At 43.8% G+C, this 18,904-nt stretch overlaps 1 protein-coding gene and 1 long non-coding RNA gene across 26 annotated transcripts in view; one reads left to right on the top strand and one right to left on the bottom strand.

Annotated features, from left to right (window-relative positions):
- Positions 1–18,904, top strand: part of DLGAP1 (DLG associated protein 1) — an 843,036-nt gene that overhangs the window by 745,682 nt on the left and 78,450 nt on the right. The window lies entirely within an intron of this gene.
- On the bottom strand, positions 3,675–13,508 carry LOC111774717 (uncharacterized). Its single transcript, XR_002809865.2, has 2 exons — positions 13,079–13,508; positions 3,675–5,824 (listed from the first exon to the last, which is right to left on the bottom strand). It is a non-coding gene; the product is annotated as an uncharacterized lncRNA (long non-coding RNA).

The raw sequence follows: 18,904 nt of genomic DNA, 5'->3' as shown, positions 1-18,904 counted from the left end.
CAAACGCCACTTGGAGTTTTTCTCTCCTCACCTAGATGTTTCCAAGGCCAATCCTCCAGCAGCTCCCAGAGATTATCTGCTTGTGGCCTCGCTTTCCTCCCTGTTCCAAATTCCAGCAGGATCCTACTGGAGCCTATTTATTTGGTGCATCTGAACTCTTTCTCTGCAGCAGCAAGCTTGTATTCAAGAAAACAGAGACCCCCACTGGCGCTTATATGGTAACATTAGACCTTCCAGTCCCAACTTTTCTACTCGTTTACTCAGAAATCACCAAAATTATCAACTCTACTTACACATAATTTTAAAAGATTTTCTGTCTCTTCTCCAAGTTATGTTTGACTCCAATCCCTTTTAAAATCTACTTCGCTTCACCCTAAACTACGTTGAAAGAATTGTTCCTTTTTAATGCAGCTATTTGTCACCATGTTATTTTTATATCAAGGATCATGAGTATTTTGAGGGCAGTTTGGAGGGGAAGTGTGCAATTTGATGATTAGAGACCATCCCCTTTGGCCCAATTAATTTTTTACAGCATTTCCTCCTCCCATTTAGCCTAAATTTGCAATTCTATGCAGATTTTATAAAATATTTTGTGGAATGGCCAGAACCCTGACTCAATTCAACCAAAAGCCAGCTTGATTAATGCTGCTCCAGGAAGAATTGTGGTCTGGAAAAATTTCTCAGCTGGCTCCCAAAAAAGTAACATCTGTGACTGTTACTGCTGTTGCTGCTGCTGGTATAACGCCTGCAGAGCACTTTGCAATTTACAAAGGGCTACCTCTTTACTGTTCACTGTAACAACCGTCTTACACTTATTGTCCCATTCTACGGATTGTTATTAAATGAAGCATACGGGCTGGCCTGGTGGCGCAGCAGTTAAGAGCGCACGTTCCACTTCAGCAGCCCGGGGTTTGCCGGTTTGGATCCCGGGTGCAGATATGGTACCGCTTGGCAAGCCATGCTGTGGTAGACGTCCCACATATAAAGTGGAGGAAGATGGGCACGGATGTTAGCTCAGGGCCAGTCTTCCTTAGCAAAAAGAGGAGGATTGGCAGAAGATGTTAGCTCAGGGCTAATCTTCCTCAAAAAAAAAAAAAAGCAGCAGCATAGAATAGTTAAGTACATTGCCCTACGTCACAGGCCTACTCTCTTGTAGACCTGGAATTCTAAGAATTTTTGACTCATCCAGATATTCCTTTCATTTATAAGTTCATACTTCCTAAGTGTCCCAGGCACTGGACCCTTTCAACCAGCATTGTTTTTTTACACCTTTCTCCAGAATGCTGACCCTTTTTCCTGAGAAAGGTTTTGGTTATTTCATTTTATTTTATTTTATTTGCAGGGAAAGATTCACCCTGAACTAACATCTGTTGCCAATCTTCCTCTTTTTTTTCCCCTCCCCAAAGCCCCAGTGCATGGTTGTATATCCTAGTTGTAAATCCTTCTAGTTCTTCTATGTGAGCTGCCACCACAGCATGGCACGTGGTGGTGTGGTTCGGTACCCAGGAACCAAACATGGGCTGGTGAAGCAGTGAGAGTGCCGACCTTTAACCACTAGGCCACCAGGGCTGCCTCTGGTTATTGTATATCCAATACCACTTATAAAATAAAGTGCTACCAGCATTTCACTTAAGCTCCAAGTTTTTTGACAACATACTTCCTAACCAAATCCCTCTTACATTAGTCACAGAAAAATGGACTAAAATGACAGATCTTGAGAGATATTTAGCAAAAAAGCTTTTTTTTAAAAACATCTGGGCATAACAAAAAATAAAAATGTGTTTGAGATGGTCAATGTTTCAGAAGTACTTTTATGACTGAAACTATGAATGTAAAAAGTCACATGAAATCAGAATTTTGCGTGTCTATAACACAAACACCGCCAGTCAATGTACTGAACAAAGTTGTAGTCTGAGATTGTCTGTTTCATCACCTACCGCCTACCTGGCACTACGCCAGAGAATTGAGACATCCGGTTGCCATGGAGATGGGATGCATCATCTGATGCCCTTCGTAAGAACTATATCCTCAGAGTCTTGCAGGCCTTTTGCACAGGACCACGGTGCACCTGGCTTAGTAGTTGCTAAGACACAGCGAAGGGATTTCCCTCATGGGATTATTGATGTTGGTGTTGTTACTGTATCCTATTTATTGAGCACTTACTATGGGTCAGGTAACATGCTGAGTATGTCTCATCTTTACTTCATTTCATCCTCCCAATAACCCTATAAGGAAGGTGTTCTAATCCTCATTTTACATAGGAAAAAACTGATGTTTAAACAGATTAAGCAACTTCCCTGGTAACACACTTTTAAATCATGGTCTTCCTTCCGAACTTACATTCTGAAATATGTAATATTGTTTTTGTTTTGTCTTTTCTGAACTGAAGGGTGATAGAGTATGAAATAGTTTTAAACCACTGATAGGGATCCATCCTGCAAGACATTAGAAATTCGTGGCAGGTTTTTCTTTTCCAAGGTTCAGGACAGCAGGGCTCGGAGCCAGTCCTGTTGTGTGATTTAAGGGGAGGACGTTGAAAAGACTCCATAGGGCTGCGGTCATGGGGGAAGGGAAGGCTGCTGAACCCCAATGCGGGCCATCTGGAGACAGCAGCAGTGGGAGGCTGGGATGGGGTAGAGTGGAGCAAAACTGGTAAGGATTTAGCTGAAGAGCGAATGGGCAAGCCACAACGGCCCGCCCTCGGGAAGTGCTTTCACTTATAAAAGATACAACACCTTCGTGGCCAGTTTTGTTTTCTCTGTGCATCTCCTCCTATCAGTGGGCGGCTACAGGGCTGAGGTGGGAGAGTGTGGGACTGCTCGAAGTGGGGTGGGCAAGGAAGGCCTCTCTAAAGGGAGGACTTGTAAGTTGAGACCAGAGCGATAAGATGAAGTTTTAATATTAAACACAAGGGAAAGGCATCCTAAAATGTGAACTTACACATGTAACATTCCTGCAGGGCTCTTCATGCTGCAGAAACCCAAACATCTGAAAAGGATATAATTTCCCCTCTCAGGGAAAATCCCCTCAGGGAGTTTTCAGGATGGTTTTCGTAATATTTGAATTTCGTTGTATCAATTAATACGATGGGAAGGAGAGGAAAAGGAAAAGAGCCCACTTCCTGTGTGTCATATATAAGTGCCACAGTGTGTCACCTTACACTATAGTAACTTCTTCATTCATGTCATCACACTGTGAGATCATCGATGTCATCACTCTAACTCAATAGATAAGGAAACAGGATAAGACAGTTGAATCAGCTGAGGTCACGCGGCCTGTAATTGGCTGGTCAGGATTTGTACTGAAGGAAGTTGGGCCACCAAGGGTAAGAATCTCTTTGAAATAAAGAAAATTTGCTCTGATAACACCTTGTGTAATAGAATTTGCCATATAGAATCATTGAATCCAACATGTAAGTAGAGTAATAAATAAAGATCTACCTGATCACTAATTTTCCTCCCCTTTCATTCAAAAGCATTGGAACGGGATTATAACAAGTGTGATGGGTTCTCTCATAAATACACGTAGGAGGTGCTAATGGAAAACAAATGAAGTGAATCTTGATGAACGAAACAGTTTTCCAAGAAAGGAAAGACACGTAGCATATTTAAAGTCGTCGTGTAAATGCCAAGCCAAACAAATAAGTAAAATTTTAAAAATAAAATCAAAGCAACTTAGATGGTAAAGGCATTTATTTTGTCAAATAATAGGAAGTCTAGAGGTAAGGCAGCCAACAAATTTATCAAAACCAGCTTTTTTCCATCTCTCCACCATTATCCTCAGTGTGGGTTTGTCTTCCTAGGCCGATGCTTCTGTGGTCCCCCCCATGGCAGCCCCAGTTCAGGCCGTCTCTTGCTGAGGACAATGTCCAGAGGAAGAAAAGTGATGTCCCTGCCTTGTGTTGCTTTAAGTAAGGAAGTAACCTTCCCAGAAGCATTCCCATCAGACTTCCTTTCCCATCCCTTTGTCTCGTATACCAGTGAAGATTCATCCTCCGAATCGAGGAGGGGCCCACTTCCCGGAAAAGTCATGGCTGCCTGGAAAAGTCAACAGCACTGAGGTCTCGTTAGCAAGGAGGGCGGTCATGAGAAAGCAAACAACAGTATTTGCCACGGGCATAAAGATGTGTAAAAGATAGTATTCTGGAAACGCTAAGTTGTTAGGTGTGAAAATGTCAGGAGAGACAAATAAAATGTACTTCAGTAAGAATTCACTTCAGTGTCAATGTCTTTTTAGCATAATTTTCTGTCAAACAAAGGCGAGCTACTGCTGGTCGGTCTAGAGGGAAAAATGCAAAAAACAAATGCATACACTGGCTTATAAATATAGAGTACAACATATCACATTAGGAAAAAGAAATAAGTCATATCGCTGTTACTTTTGTTTCCTTTTTTCCCTAACGGGGTGTATTTCTGTTTGTTGGCTTTCTACTTTATAGAGTAGGTTATCTAAACCCAAACTCTGTAACGTAAGGAAATGACGCAAGCCTGTCCTTGATAGCAGGGACTTCTTCCGAAAGTTCTGGCAGGGGAGGGATGGGGGAGGGTTACATGATCTGAGGCCAGATCTCATCCTGGTGAATTACAGCTTTTTTCTTGAGAGTCAGGCTGGGTCAGGGTCCCAGGGCCTCAGCAGAAGGATGCTCTCGTTGGCACCTTCAGGAAGGTTGTATCTGCTCCTTGTGCCTCCATGGAATGGCCACTACAAGGGGTCAGGATGTGCAAAATTCTTTAATTTTTCACTTCTAATTTTAAGAGGAAATCTGAACATCTCCCCATCTAATAACAAACAGTAGTGAGACTGTTTTTAAAAATGTTGGCACCTGCCTAGGCAGGAATCCATTATGTATGTTGTTGGGTTTTGGGGTTTTTTTTAAGTCCTCTTTTTCTTTAATTTTATGATTCTTTTTCACACAAACTTGTTAGTGGCACTATCAGTTTCCAGGAAACATTTTTGTTTTATGTTTGCTGCTTGCAGTCAAAAATCTTTAGAAAGGCAAACAATATCCTGCCACTGAAAAGCTGTTTGACCTTGGGAAAGTCATTTAACCTCTCTGGTCCTTAAAAGGAGAAAGTTCAGAGTAGCAGGCTGGAAGAGAGCTTAGAGATCATTGAGTTCTGCCCTTCCTTTTATATATGAAAAATCTGAGATTCAGAGAGGTCAGTGACCAGCCAGAAATCCAACAGCTGTCTCCAAATCGTATTGTTTTGATTTTTAAGTGGAGTCCAGTGGGTTTGAAAATTAATTAGGGTATATTTGAAAAGCAAATGAACACGAGATATTGAAGTGTAAAACAATGAAAACTAAAGCTTTGAGAAATAGAGATAAGATCCTTTATAATAACTATCCAAACTGGTTTGTAGGAAGGAAATATGAACTGCGTAAGATGTGAAACATTCGATGCACAATATTTATCCAACAAATATTCACTGAATGCCCACTTGGATCTTAAAGTCTAGTAGGGAATTAAGAAGATAATTATAATGGAATAAGTGCTCTGTGAGATAAAACATGGAACACTCTAATGAGCACTAGGAGAGGCATTTAGAAGGACATTCCAGAAGTCTTCCTGGAAGAGGTGACACCTAGCTCATACCTGAAGAGAGGAGGGGCTGTCTGTACAGAGGGAAAGCCATTTGCAAAGGCGGGGAACTTGACGGTTTGAATAACTGAAGGTAAAAGGGGTTAGGAAGACGTACAGTTCTGAGACCTGAAAGAGGAGCAGGAACTGAGGTGTCCAGGAGCTCCCGAGGTGCAAGGCTGCGTCCCGGGGCAGACCTGTCGCTGGAGGCACGGGGTCTGTTCAGCGTCTTTAACTCTCGCTCTAAGTGTGCACGTCCATTTGGAAGCAGGGACAAGACAGCCCAGTGAGACCAATTAGAAACGTATTTCTCAAAGTATTTTGACAAACAAAATACATTTTTTTCCTTTTTCTTTTTTTCTTAGCTTTTTTTTTAATTTTAATTTTTTTCAGATGTACATCATATTTCAAATTCTGGATACATTACATCATGTTCACCACCCGAACACTAATTATAGTGCATCCCCTCACATGTGACCCTAATCACCCCTTTTGCCCTCCCCCCTCCCCCCTTCCCCAATGGTAACCACCAGTCCAATCTCCAAAAACAAAATACATTTTACCTTCTGCCCAGAATGTCTAGAGATCTGAACACACGCTGAAATGAGTTTCGTGAAACAACATTTACTTTTTCTGTTGGATACACTCTGACATTTTCTAATCTATTTCATGTTTTAAATGGTGAAATGACACGGCCCACCTCAATTGATCCGAGGACCCATTATTAAGTCTCAACTGGTAGTTTGAGAAACTTTGTGTTAGGAAATGGCTGTGATCCTCCAGAGAGGAGATAATAGGATCTAGGGAAACAGAAAGATAGACAGAAGGATGTGGAATGAGTCCAGAGGAATTTAAGAGCGAGGAGAGAAGGAACCAAAAGAATCAGAGATAATGCCCAGAGTTTTGGCTTGAACTCTGGGGAGATAAAGGTGTCATTTGCTGAGATAGGAGATGTTAACTGGAAGACCTATTAGGAGGGTAAAAACACTGAGCACTTGAGAAATGCCAGTGAGCTTTTTGGTAAATTGTGGGGGTTTTGGTAAACGCAAATATATCCCTTAGTTTGAGGCATATCTGAAGAAAAACCATCGAAGGACTGCATTACATAACTCCAGAAAGTGTTCAAGTTTTACTAAAAGGAGCAAAATGGTGGCAGCGGAAAGGAGGAAATCACTCACGGAGAGGCACGGGCTGTGTGCTGAGTCTGAAAATTCTGCTGGGAAAGAAGGCAAGTTGGGCTATAAATCCCGGGGAAACAGCCCAGATCAAAGACTCACCTGCAGCTTTGCTGCGGCTGCTGTCAGGGCTTTTGTAAGGCTGAGGTTAGGGTAAGGGTAGCCTCTGGCTTTTCACTGACCAAACCTGTTGGCCGGAGCTGGCTTCTTTACACTCAAGGTTGGCATCGAACTTAGAATTCACAACCACTAGTTCAGAAATGTAAACGGCATTTCTTATGCACTCCTTATAAAAATGGAAATCCATTAACTTTATCCTCCGTGCACGCTCTCCAACAGCATCAGGTCAAAGGGACTTTTTTCCCTTCCTCTTTTCTTGGCTTCCACAGTCCCAATCCTTCTCCTTCTCAATCTTTTATTTTACAAAACAATAGGGAGTGGTGGTAGCCTGTTGCTAGTTGAAGATTTTGAACAATAGGTGTTTCTGAGCCGGGTTTATTGAAATGGCCTCATCTGTGTCCTGGGGGAGATTGTAAATGAGATGTCAACAGGAGCTCCTTTGTGTGGATGGCATTCAGCCTGAAAGCGAGGAATTTCCTTACTGTGCTAGTATTTAAAGTAGATTTGTTGCTGCTTTTGCTAAAACTTTTTATCCAACTGCCGGAGCTAACAGCGCTGAATGAGTCACTCGGTGTGGTTCTCACTTCCTTCCCTCCTTAGCAAAGCCCTGACTCAGTCATTTACATTTAGAAAGGAAGGCTCCTAAGAAGATTTCTTGGCTTTTCATCAGCTTGAGCCTCTTTACTAGACTGTCACGTAGGCCTGAGCTGTCAGCCATCCTGTCCCCCCGGGAGAGGGCAGCCGAGCCTGGCTGTTTTTCTCACTCCCTGGAAAACTTCTTGCTGTTTTGCTTACTTTCTTTTTAAAATCCAAGGAGAGCGACAAACACAATTTCCTGCCTGAAGCTCTTTTCCTTTCTCCCTTCCACCCCTTTTTTTTTGCAAATGACAGGCAATTTCAGTTTATAATTACCCCGGGCTGAGGTTTGACTAACTCCACCCTTAGCAGATAAGGCAACCGTTTTATTACCTCTCAGCCAGGTGCTGGAGGGTGACAAGACGTGCCTTTATCTGGAGACCTGACAAGGTTATCGGCCACTGCAAAGTAGCTGAACCTTTGAGCAGCGGCCATCCACAGACTTCCCTTCCGTGTGATCCATTTCCCAACTCTTTATTGGCAGTTAATTTTGTGGTTAATTTTGATCCAAAGACTAGCGCTGGTTTCCTCTAGCTCTTCCGCATTCCTGCACCTTCGCACTTCAGCAGTTGTATCGCAACCATAATTAGGCACAGTGTAAATTGCAACCACCAGCAATCCCGTAAAACGAACATGAAATTCCAACCTCAGCCCCAAACACAGCAAACGGGATATTTTAACATCCTCTGGCTCAGCCGATTTGCAGTGGGTATAGTGTCTCTTTCAAAGAGTTGATGCTTAATAAAACCCTTTCCTTATGACAGTAGAAATCCAAAGTAATCAATTGTAGAGACTTTACTTTCCGTGGTTACTTTTGACAAGTAGAATGCTATCCATACCAGGAGACAGCTCATTGCTGGCTTGAGATAGTAGAGCTTTCTGGTGCTTGATCTCCTGTCTGCAGTTCACGAACATGTCTACTCACACATCGGTTGATTCTTTCATTCGAGCTATGTTACGTGGAGTATATCTCGATTATCTTTTAGGCTGGAAATGTGGTATAAAAACGCACATTTTGAAAATGATTTTCGCACTGTGTGTACGAGATGGTGCTTTAATGCGTGAAGAGCGCCCTTGCAGATAAACTTTAAGGCTGATGTGTCCTGAGCTGCATCAACTTAGCACGGTGCCCTGCCTGGACCCAGCACAGAGCCACCCGCCTGTCAGTACAAATTACAGTGGGGCCAAAGAAAGGTTGGTTTTGGTTATTTTGCTGTGGAGTCAGACTATAGCTTGAAGGTAGGGGTTGAGAATAGGGAAGAGAAGGATGAAAAGGAGGAATTAAAAACACACACACACACAACCTTGCAAATATGAAGTGTTTATCCAGAAGAACACATCAGACTACCCCATTCTGTAATTTATATAAACGTCATTCCACCTTGAGGGAAGAAGCCAGTTAAAAGCCCCTACTAGCACCCCTATTACCATTACAACAAAACCCAAAAAGGATGTTCTGAGTACGGTGTATGAAGCACACTGTCTGAACACCCAGAATTCCAACACAGTCACGGAAAGAGAGACAATGTCAGACGCATGACCAAATCTGATCTTGGATTCCTCTTTTCCTTAAACATATAGAAAGCTTGCCCACTCACAATGCCAAGCCCACCACTACCTTGTCAGCACCCATCTGTCATCCTCCACATGGGCTTGGTTGGGACACAGCTCTGATTCCAGGACCTGAGATGCCTCTGAAGGAGGAAGTCTCCAGTGGGAGCGCTTCCTGCTCCACGGCATCTGAAGGAGTGGGTGGACGTCATTCCTTCTCCTGAAATTCCGAAAGCCATTGGCCTAAACCTGACCTTGCAACTACTTGCAGCGTGACTCTTCTTCCTCTTCCTGCAGACAGACAGGTCAGGGCACGTGATTGAGGGGTGCTGCCCCAGACCCCTGGGGTGTGTCATGTATATTAGCTTTCTACAATCCAAAAAGTTCTGAATTCCAAGCACATTTGATTAAGAGATTCAAATAAGGCTTTGGACGCAGATATTCTCACAAGGGTTCAAAGGAGAATCTTAAGTCAGAAGTATAAGGCAGCTCTATGTAAGATAAGTAGGGGGCTTAGATGGGAAGAACCAGGTTCCAGTCGGATTCCACTCTGGAGAACATGGGCAACCCACGCTCTCCAGCCTCCTATCACTTGCGGAACTGGGATTATAGGTACAGCAGGTGGCTTTATTAAAGGCAATGAGTGAAGACAATGGTGGGGACAGAGTAAAATGATAGTTTCGTGCTGGCCTCGTCAATTTCCTAGGTTATTTTTATTTAACTTTGGCAAATGACAAAAAGCCAATTGTAAAGTAGAATTTTTAGTGCAGTCTTTAAGTGGCCCTGTACATACTAACTGTGAAGGCTGAACTGTGTTTGCAGGGTGGTGCAGACAGAAAGAGCCCTGGGGGACACCTGGACAGGTTCTTCTCCAGATGGGTGTCCTCATCTGTCAGGGACACAGTTGGATAATGAGGTATCATTTTAAAGTGCCGATTTTGTTATTTGATTGTTAATAAGGGGCTGGTATCCTTCCTGGGCGAGTGGGCTGATAAAAAACAGTATTCCACAGGTTAATCCAGATGTTTTTCCTGTTTTTCTTTTGAAAAGGGGGTTTTGAGGGAGGACAGAGGAAAGGAGTAGGATGAATAATTAACTGCGTAACTACACAGACCAGGGCCTCCTGTGGCCTCCCACGTGCCCTGCTCTCCAGACCCAGGTAATTAGTCCTCATCATCCTGAAACCAACAGGAAGGAATGGTGGATGCATTTTCTTGCTTCTCTGCTTCCCCACACATCCTGTTTTCCCAGGTTTGGGGGTTTGAGTTTGCCTTGTGCGAAAGCTTCTGCTCAGGGTCAAGCCCTCCCTCCAGGCACTGTGTCCCATGGGTAGCAGCCTCGGGCTGCTTTGCTCACTCTCCAAAGCCCAGAGCGTCTGCCAGTGAGCAGGTTACTGATGAACCCAGCCTGGAGTTTCACCTAGGACAGAGCCTGACTGGACTCTCATTAGGTGAGACCTCCCCTGCTTTACACACAGGCCACTCACCCTGCACAGGCATCTCACTTTCTCAAGGAGGACAAGTTGGCAATGTGTGTGCCCGATACCTTGCTCCCATCTAGAGACAGTCAGCTACTCTGACAGCCTCGCGCTTAGGTACACTTGAGTTCTGCTTTGTTCACAGCGACATGGTGTGAGAGTCCTCCTGTTTGGTTGTTTGATTCCAATCCAGATTCTTCCTTGTATTCCAGGCTCCAGGTCCCATTGTGCAGGTGATACTAATTCTCATGAAGTGAGACCAGGAGGTAAAGAAAGTTCTTGGCTTTCAGGTACCCATCTTGTATAAGCGGACAGAGCAAAGAATAATAAAGAGTGAAAGGGACTAAGGAGAAGAAAGGCAGCTGCTCTGGGAAAGGGCATTTAGCATCATGGGTCCTTCACATGGCCATTTGCTCAGTGCCCATGGGGAAAGCCAAGCAGCGAGGATGGAGGGAATTAGGTGGATAAGCTGTAGGACCAGCTGGTTTCAGCTGATGTTAGGCTGGACTTTCACATACCAGCTCCATGTGAAAAGTTGGCCAATCACAACTGCTCTTGGCCAAAGCCATCAGAAGCAGGCATTGGTGACAGACTATATTGCAACATCCAAGGTCACAGAGAATGGCTTTTTACTTCTACCCAAGTGACCTCCTTTTCCTGATTATTAGTCCCTTTTTCGTTTTCTCCAGGAAGTCTCTTCTCATCCCTGTTCATTCCTTGATGTAACAAGTATTTACCACAGCACAACTATGTGTCATGCGTGTTCTAAGTACTGTGGCTGTATCATGAATAAAATAGACAGCTGTGCCTGACCTTGTGACTCTTACATCCGTAACTAACTCTTTTCTCTCAGGGTGGTCAAGAAAAAAGAAATTCACCTAACAGAGAATGTAGGAAAGTATTGCTTAGAAGTGACATCTGACAAGAAATGAAAGCTGGTTGATGAGAAGCTTAAAAGAAAAATGTCCTGCCCCACTCCTGGCACCCATTGCTACTCCAGGCCTCCTGGGCAAGCTGTCTTTCAACAAGACCTCGTCCGCCCTAACCTGAGGAGTTGGTAGAGCAGCTGCCCAAACAGGAAACCTTATATAATTCTGTAACCCTGACCTTGGGCCCTGAATCTTCCCCTGCCGTAAACAGTCCATTCAACCCAGGAAGACCTGCAGACCTGGCTGGGACAAATTTTGAAAAACATAGAAATATTACAAACATTGAAAAAAAATCCCTAGGTCCTAGAGGAAGTGATATATCTGATTCAGTGTTAGAAATCACTTCATAAAGTAATGGAACAAATGGAAATTTAATCCTAACAGACGGAACTGCCAGGGCAGTCACTTGTGTCCATGGATGACTCAGTAGCACCTGTTGGAAAGGCCGGGGAAAATGAGCCGTGAAATCCTGATGGCATTCCCCACTGGAAGCAACAGCCGTGCCTTGCAAATTAGTAAGCCTGGTGTTCTCAACATCCTGACTTCAACATTTGTGCCTGTTCTATGAAGACTATGACTCACCTTAGCGTCTGGTCAAATGATTCTTACTCAGAGCCCCAGGTTTTTCATCTTTAGTATTAAATGGTCTAGGCAAATACTAGCCAAATGTCTGTCTCCTTTCAAGATGTTCTCAAATGATTGATTTCGGGCAACAACTGGTTTTAGATACGCAACCCTCAATTTCTATTATTATGTAACTTGTTGCCAAGCTTCATTAAAAGTCCACATTAGAAGCTTTAGACCTCAGTCCCTGGACCTGGGCCTTCTAAAATGACTTTCCTCTAAACATCATTTAACTTCCTTTAATTTGGTTAATTAATGGAACTTTCTGAAGAGAACAGTTACTTTGATCTGAAGCTCTTTCTTAGTTTCCAGTTAACATTTCCAGAGAGGGAAAAAGAACAGATGTCCCTGTGACTGGCTGGAGCTACCAACAGCTCACAACTGTGGTCATTCCTCCAAATCAGAGACGGCTCAGACGAAGGAGCAGTGAGAGGAGGAAGACTGGTTAGAGATCCTGCCCTTGGCATCTCGGTGTGTTTGCCCCACGCGGAGATAAAAGAGCCAAGGTGGGGCTGCAAGGCATGCTCTCCAGGAAGCTAGGCCTGCAGTTGGGAAATCCTAAGTAATCCTTGCAAACAGACTAACTGGAAGCTGGCTAGGCATATTAGAAATGCTGCTACCTGAGAGAAAAAAGTTTTCTGTGTACATACAACCTACAAATTCAGATAAAAATGAAAATGCAGTCCCACCCAGTGAGAATCCTCAGTTTCTTGCCTATCAATCCTCACTGCCATCCGCCTAACCAAACGGCTACAGCAGCTCTTGCTTTTCAACTTGTCACCAAACAAAAAATGTGATCCTAGCTGCTGCTTAAAAAAAAAGATCGGCATCCTCAACCCAGAGATGTTATCCTGCAGCTAGGGTGAAATTTCTGTTAAGGTGATAAGTTAAAAAGCAAGACATTCTGAGTCTTGACTTCCACTCTCTATATTTTTTGGAAGACAATGCAGCAAAGATGTCCACCCCTTTCCATAGCCTGACTTACCTTGGAGCTGAGCAGCGATTTCAAGGTACATCAGTGATGTTCCGAGATTGGCCACCAGGGGGTACTCGAGAGTAGGGTTGCCAGCGGTAATATTTTGTTTTTTCAGCCCTTCGGTTGGGATGTTGGGGGAGAGGTCGTGGGGGAGATGGCAGCTGGCTTTAAAAAAATCCATTTGTTCTCTGAAATTATGCTGCTTGCCATTTTACAAGCAAAGGTTGCCACGTTACCTGTTGCCAGGTTCCTGAGAGTGCTTGGGGAAAATGTGGGCGAAAAAGGTACAGCACACAGCGTCAGCTTGGTGGCTTTCAAGCTCTTTGGACCGAGCTGGCGCTGACATTTGGCGAGCAGCTGCGCGGATCGCCCGAGCATTGTTTGGTTGTAGTTCTTACAGAGGAGTGGCTGCGTCTGACATCATTTCCAGGCATGAAGTGCCTGGGGCTTTTTTTCTTTTTTAATGACTAACTCTCTGATCCCTCCCTCCCTGGATTTTGGTACAGTACATGCACTGTATGCAAGAGCCTCACCTCAGGGAGCCCAAGGTTTGTAGCAACTTGTTAAAATAACTTGGGTGCCTCTTTAAAAAAAAAAAAAAGTTGTGACTCTGAAACAAATGTTTCCATTCTTCCTTCCGAGAACAATGTCGTGTTTGATTAGCTGCAGAGCACGGCTCCCTGAGAGATCTGTTCTCCCCACAAGAGCCGGCTGCTATCAGTTCAATAGATCTCGGAGCCAGACATGCCGGGGCTTGGGGCATTTGTCTGGCATTAGGAAGTGTCTGGAATACAAGTAACTACCAACTGGCGAGTCTTATGACTACAAGAGTTATTACACCACCCCTCCCTCTCTGTCCACATTCCCTCTCCTCTTCCTGCACGCTCACACAAGCACGCTTTTTTCTACTTCGATGGAGAAAAGGTTTGCCAGTCTTTGTGGTTTCCGTGGAGGAGGGTGCCTTTGGTGGAAGTCATTCTCATAGCCACGTCCCTTGAGCCAAAACTAACCCGGAGAGCAGGCTAGGAGAAACCCGGCTCCCCACCCCAACAGCCCTCTCATCTCGCCTTCTCCCCGTGGGGCCGGCAGGGCACGGACCACTGGCCACCACACTTTGGGTGGCCTGTAAATGTTAAGCTGTAAATATTTTGAGAAAACGGAGCCATTTTTCCATGTGTAGTTTGTTTTGTGGAGTTTCTCGTTTTTTGCCGTATTTTTAAAGTTGCAGCTGGTGCACCCCTTGTTGACCACTCCAAATTCATTCATTCTCCAGACCTTTGAGGAGTTCCTGCAGGGCACCAAGTACTGTTCTGGGAGCAGTTTCTCATGGAAAGCGTTATGCTTAACTGGACAAGGTGTTTAAATGGAAGGTTTAATGGGGGGATAAATACAGGTGGTTTGGGTGAATGAAAAGAGGTGGGATTTGGAGCCCTGAGTATGCTAACTTTCCCACTTTGTAGCTGTGTGACTTAGAGAAGTCAGTAATCTGCTCTGAGCCTCAGTCTTACCATCAAACAAATGCCGGTAGTGGGATCTTCCTGTCCTAGGACCATGTCTGTTAAATTCTTAGCACGCTGTGTTCTTCCTTCCTCCCTGGTGACGAGATTGATCTAATGGCGCATCAGGTGTCTGCACTGATTCTCCATCTCATCGTCTTTGTTTTCACCTGGGTTTGTGCTTCTGTCCTGTGAAGGACTCGAGCCCGGACCAGGGATCTGTCTGGTGTTGGTGGGGGAGTCCAGCCTGTGTAGCACCCCACCCTGCGGAGCACAACCTCCGCTATTCATTGTAAGCTCAGAACTCCTGGGCCCGCTTGACTGGAAGCAGCAGTAGCAAACCTCTCTATTAGCAGTTCTGCCTCCTCTGTGCCAAAATGCGTTCCCAGGATGCCGGAACATTCGTCACTGCTACCAAACAGCCTTGTTGGAGGCTCTCCCTGGCTTCCTCTCTTGGCTTCCTTCTATTTAGTATCGTTCTCAATGCGTCTTTTCTCAAATTATTTTCTAGGTTTTATTTATATTCATAAAGCCACAGGAGCTCCAGTTTGAAAGAAATCTTGTCATTTACTTCAGGTCCCCTCAAGATGGTGGTACAATTTCAATAACTTCCCAGCCAAAAGATGAGCTGGTCTGTGCTTGAACTCCTCCAGGGACTGGGAGCTCACTTCCCGGTGAGGTCCCCATAGTCAGTCTTTGGACACCTGACTACTAAGGAATTATTCTTGATGCCTCCCTGAGCTTTTACTTCTATGATTTCCCACGGAGTCTCACAAAGAACAAGTGCATGCCATGCTCTACACAGTAGCCTTCAAAACAATTGAAAACCCCTCTGTCTTCATCCTCTGGAAAACTAAACATCCCCTTTTCTTAAACCACTCCTTATAACCTATGGTTTCTGTCTCCTCGGAGCACCCTGCAATTCCCCCCTTAAAGAGAAGGGTCCAGAATGAAATGCAGCACAATGATCCTTCCAGTGTTCTGGAAATCAGACTTCTAGTCATACACACCTTCATAGAAATAGATTACCTTCTGTTAAAACCACAAGTCCGCTCTTCCCATCCTGTATTGTGCAGGAGTCCCTTTGTGTCCCACGTTTAGGTCCTTCCACATTTCTTTTTTTCTCTTCTGGCCCCTTCACATCATTTTGCTTTCTGAAGCAGCCTGTAACTTCCCGTTACCTCGCTAATAAGTTCTTAACCTCACGTGCAGCGCCTCTGCCCTGTCCACTGGATTTGCAGGTGCACCGTTATCAGTGCTTCTCAAAGCGTCTCTGGTGAGGGACCGGTTTGTTTGAGTGTTTGTTTGATGCCCAATCTGTTGCAGATCAATACTTTGGTAAAATGCAATAAAAATGAATTATTAGAAAAAGGAAAATAAAAAAACCCAGGTGCACAAAAAACAAGCCCACGGTTTTTTGTAGGTTCAACCAACAAAATATTCTGTGAAATTGCTATACAAGTGTCGAAAAGCTTACTCTCAGTTTTCACACTGTATCTCACTACACACCCATCAAATACTTTGTGAATCGACATCTATCTGTGGACCACATTTTGAGTAGCACGACTCTGCGGGCAGAGGTGTGCCGGAAATGCTTAACGGTGGCTCTCTGGGGAGACACCTACTTACTTACAGCATCTGTCAATTTCCATGGTGTAAACACTGGCACCAAGGTCAGTTTCAAGCTATCAGTGAAATGTCACTGAACACAGACTTGGGCAGAGATTTGCAAAGTCGACTTTAGCAACGAGAGCCGGTTCTAGCACCCTACTGTTAACCCCATTCAGCTTTTTAAATCCCCCTTTTAATAAAGCACTTCCTTTTGAGGGTTTGTTAAACTGCTTTTCGGCTGGACCAAATCACCCAGTCGGAGACCTTTGCCCTCAACAGAAACTAGCCAGGGAGCTGAGGCAGCCCCCTTCTCTCTCTGGTGGTCTTCAGCTCAGTAAGAGCGGACTCTGATACAACTTACAGCAAATCCCAGACAGCTTTGAGCAAGACTTCTGTGTAGAAGCCTGCGGCTACTGAAGGCCGATCAGATCAGATCGCAGCTTGCTTTGTGGTTACTAACGACTTAGGATAACTTACTGACATCAAAAAGGTGTTGCTTGACTGCTGTACAACTCTGTGTATATGCATATTTTGGAATTCTTTTGTTGTCGGTTCATGTTTTTATTTGTCGTTCCTTATGGGCTTGTTCTCATATTTGAAAGCATTTCCAAAAATCAGTAACCGAGAACTGGTAAGTAATTCCTCAACATAGCTTTGTAGTATGTGACTGATTAGCTTAGCCAGCAAGAACGTATTGACAAAAAATGTTTGATCCCACCTCCGTTTTATGGCCACCTGACATGTGTGCTCTTGATCACAAAGGGTCACCAGAGTGATAAGAGAGTGTAGATGCTTCCGGAAAACATTTACCACAATAGAAAAGAATAATTCCTGGCACAGGCCTTCCTGAGGCTTACCACACTGGCATTATCTTTCTGTGCAAATATAGACAATATCGAATGAACAGTCACCTAGAAGCTGAAATAGGATAGGAATTTGTTCTCATTTGTTTTCTCTGTGACTTTTTTTTTAAATAACTTCCTAACTCAAATGTAAAAACCAGTCTCTGGCCCATCTGTGCTCTGCAGTATCATCTCAATGAAAATGACGCCATTCAAACCTGGAACTCCTCCTGCTCACTCTTCTCCTAGACAGCTGGGAGCCCTCTGGGCCACCTTTGAGCTGGGGTTCTATACCCTCAGCACCAGAGAAGGAAAAAATATCCTTTTATTTAAAATGAACAGATAAATGTATCAGGGCAAGGAAAGCAATAATAATGGTCAAAATACAAAGTCATTTCTTTTTCAAGTTCTACTCAAATAAAAAGAGCATTCTGGGTTTTTTTGAGAAAAAATTTCAAATTTTTATCCAAGAGATTTCTTCTAATGTATCTTTTTTCTCCTCTTTTTTTTTTTGGTTTATTTATTTATTTTATTGAGATCACATTGGTTTATAGCATTGTAAAAATTTCAGATGTACATCATTATATTTCGATTTCTCTCTAGATTACATCATGTTCACTACCCAAAGACTAATTATCATCTGTCACCGTACACATGTGTCCTATTACCCTTTTCATCCTCCTCCCCACCCTTTACCCTCTGGTAACCATGAGTCTAATCTCTGTATCTATGTGTTTGTTTTTTCTTTCTTTTTATTTTTTTTGAGGAAGACTGGCCCTGAGCTAACATCTGTGCCCATCTTCCTCTAGTTTATATGTGGGATTCTCACCACAGCATGGCTTGACAAGTGGCGCCATGTCCACACCCGGGATCCGAACTGGCGAACCCGGGGCCGTTGAAGTAGAACATGTGAATTTAACCACTGCATCACCGGGCTGGCCCCTATCTATGTGTTTCTTTGTTGTTGTTGTTGTTGTTTTTATCTTCCACTTATGAGGGAAATCATAAGGTATTTGACTTTCTCCGTCTGACTTATTTCATTTAGCATAATACATCAAAGTCCATCCATGTTGTTGCAAATGGCAAGATTTCATCTTTTTTATGGCTGAGTAGTATTCCCTTGTATATATGTACCACGTCTTCTTTATCAATTTGTCCACTGATGGCACAGCTCTTGTGTGTTTAAACCAACCTTTCTGAGAATGTGACTCTTCAACAAATGACATGTTTCACTTACTGTCTACCACTCATTTTCTTTCTGTCTTAACCAGACAAGATTTATTAACTTGTGTTTCACCCTCCTGAGCCTCACTCTGCTCCATGCCTCCTGGCACTCAGACCTCAGTGGAGGTCTAAATCATTCACGCTGCTGAATCCTGAGAGTAGAATTAAAAAAAAAAAAAAAAGAAAAAAAAACTTAGGAGAGAAGAAAGAGTTTAGGATTTAGCCTGCAAAGCTGGGAAAGAGTGATGCTGGGAAGAAGTGGGGGATTTACTTGAATATGTTTCTGGAGCAGCCTCGGATGTAAAAGAATTGGTGCAAAGGAAGCAAGGGGATTCTGAGAAGTGAGTAGTATGTTGGATCTCCTTTCTTCTCCTTCAAAAGGCAATCTTGAGGCTGGCCTGGTGGCACAGTGGTCAAGTTTGCATGCTCTGCTTTGGTGGCCCGGGGTTCTCCAGTTCAGGTACTGGGCACAAACCTATGCACTGCTTATCAAACCATGCTATGGCAGGCATCCCACATATAAAATAGAGGAAGATGGGCACAGATATTAGCTCAGGGCCAATCTTCCTCAGCAAAAAGAGGAGGATTGGTGATAGATGTTGGCTCAGAGCTAATCTTCCTCCAAAAAAAAAAGCAATCTTAAAGATTTGAATTCCTTTTAA

The sequence above is a fragment of the Equus caballus genome, chromosome 8 (genome assembly GCF_041296265.1).
Source record: "Equus caballus isolate H_3958 breed thoroughbred chromosome 8, TB-T2T, whole genome shotgun sequence".
Taxonomy (NCBI): domain Eukaryota; kingdom Metazoa; phylum Chordata; class Mammalia; order Perissodactyla; family Equidae; genus Equus; species Equus caballus.
Note: the sequence above shows the minus strand (reverse complement) of the source record. Positions and strands in the feature narration are given on the sequence as shown.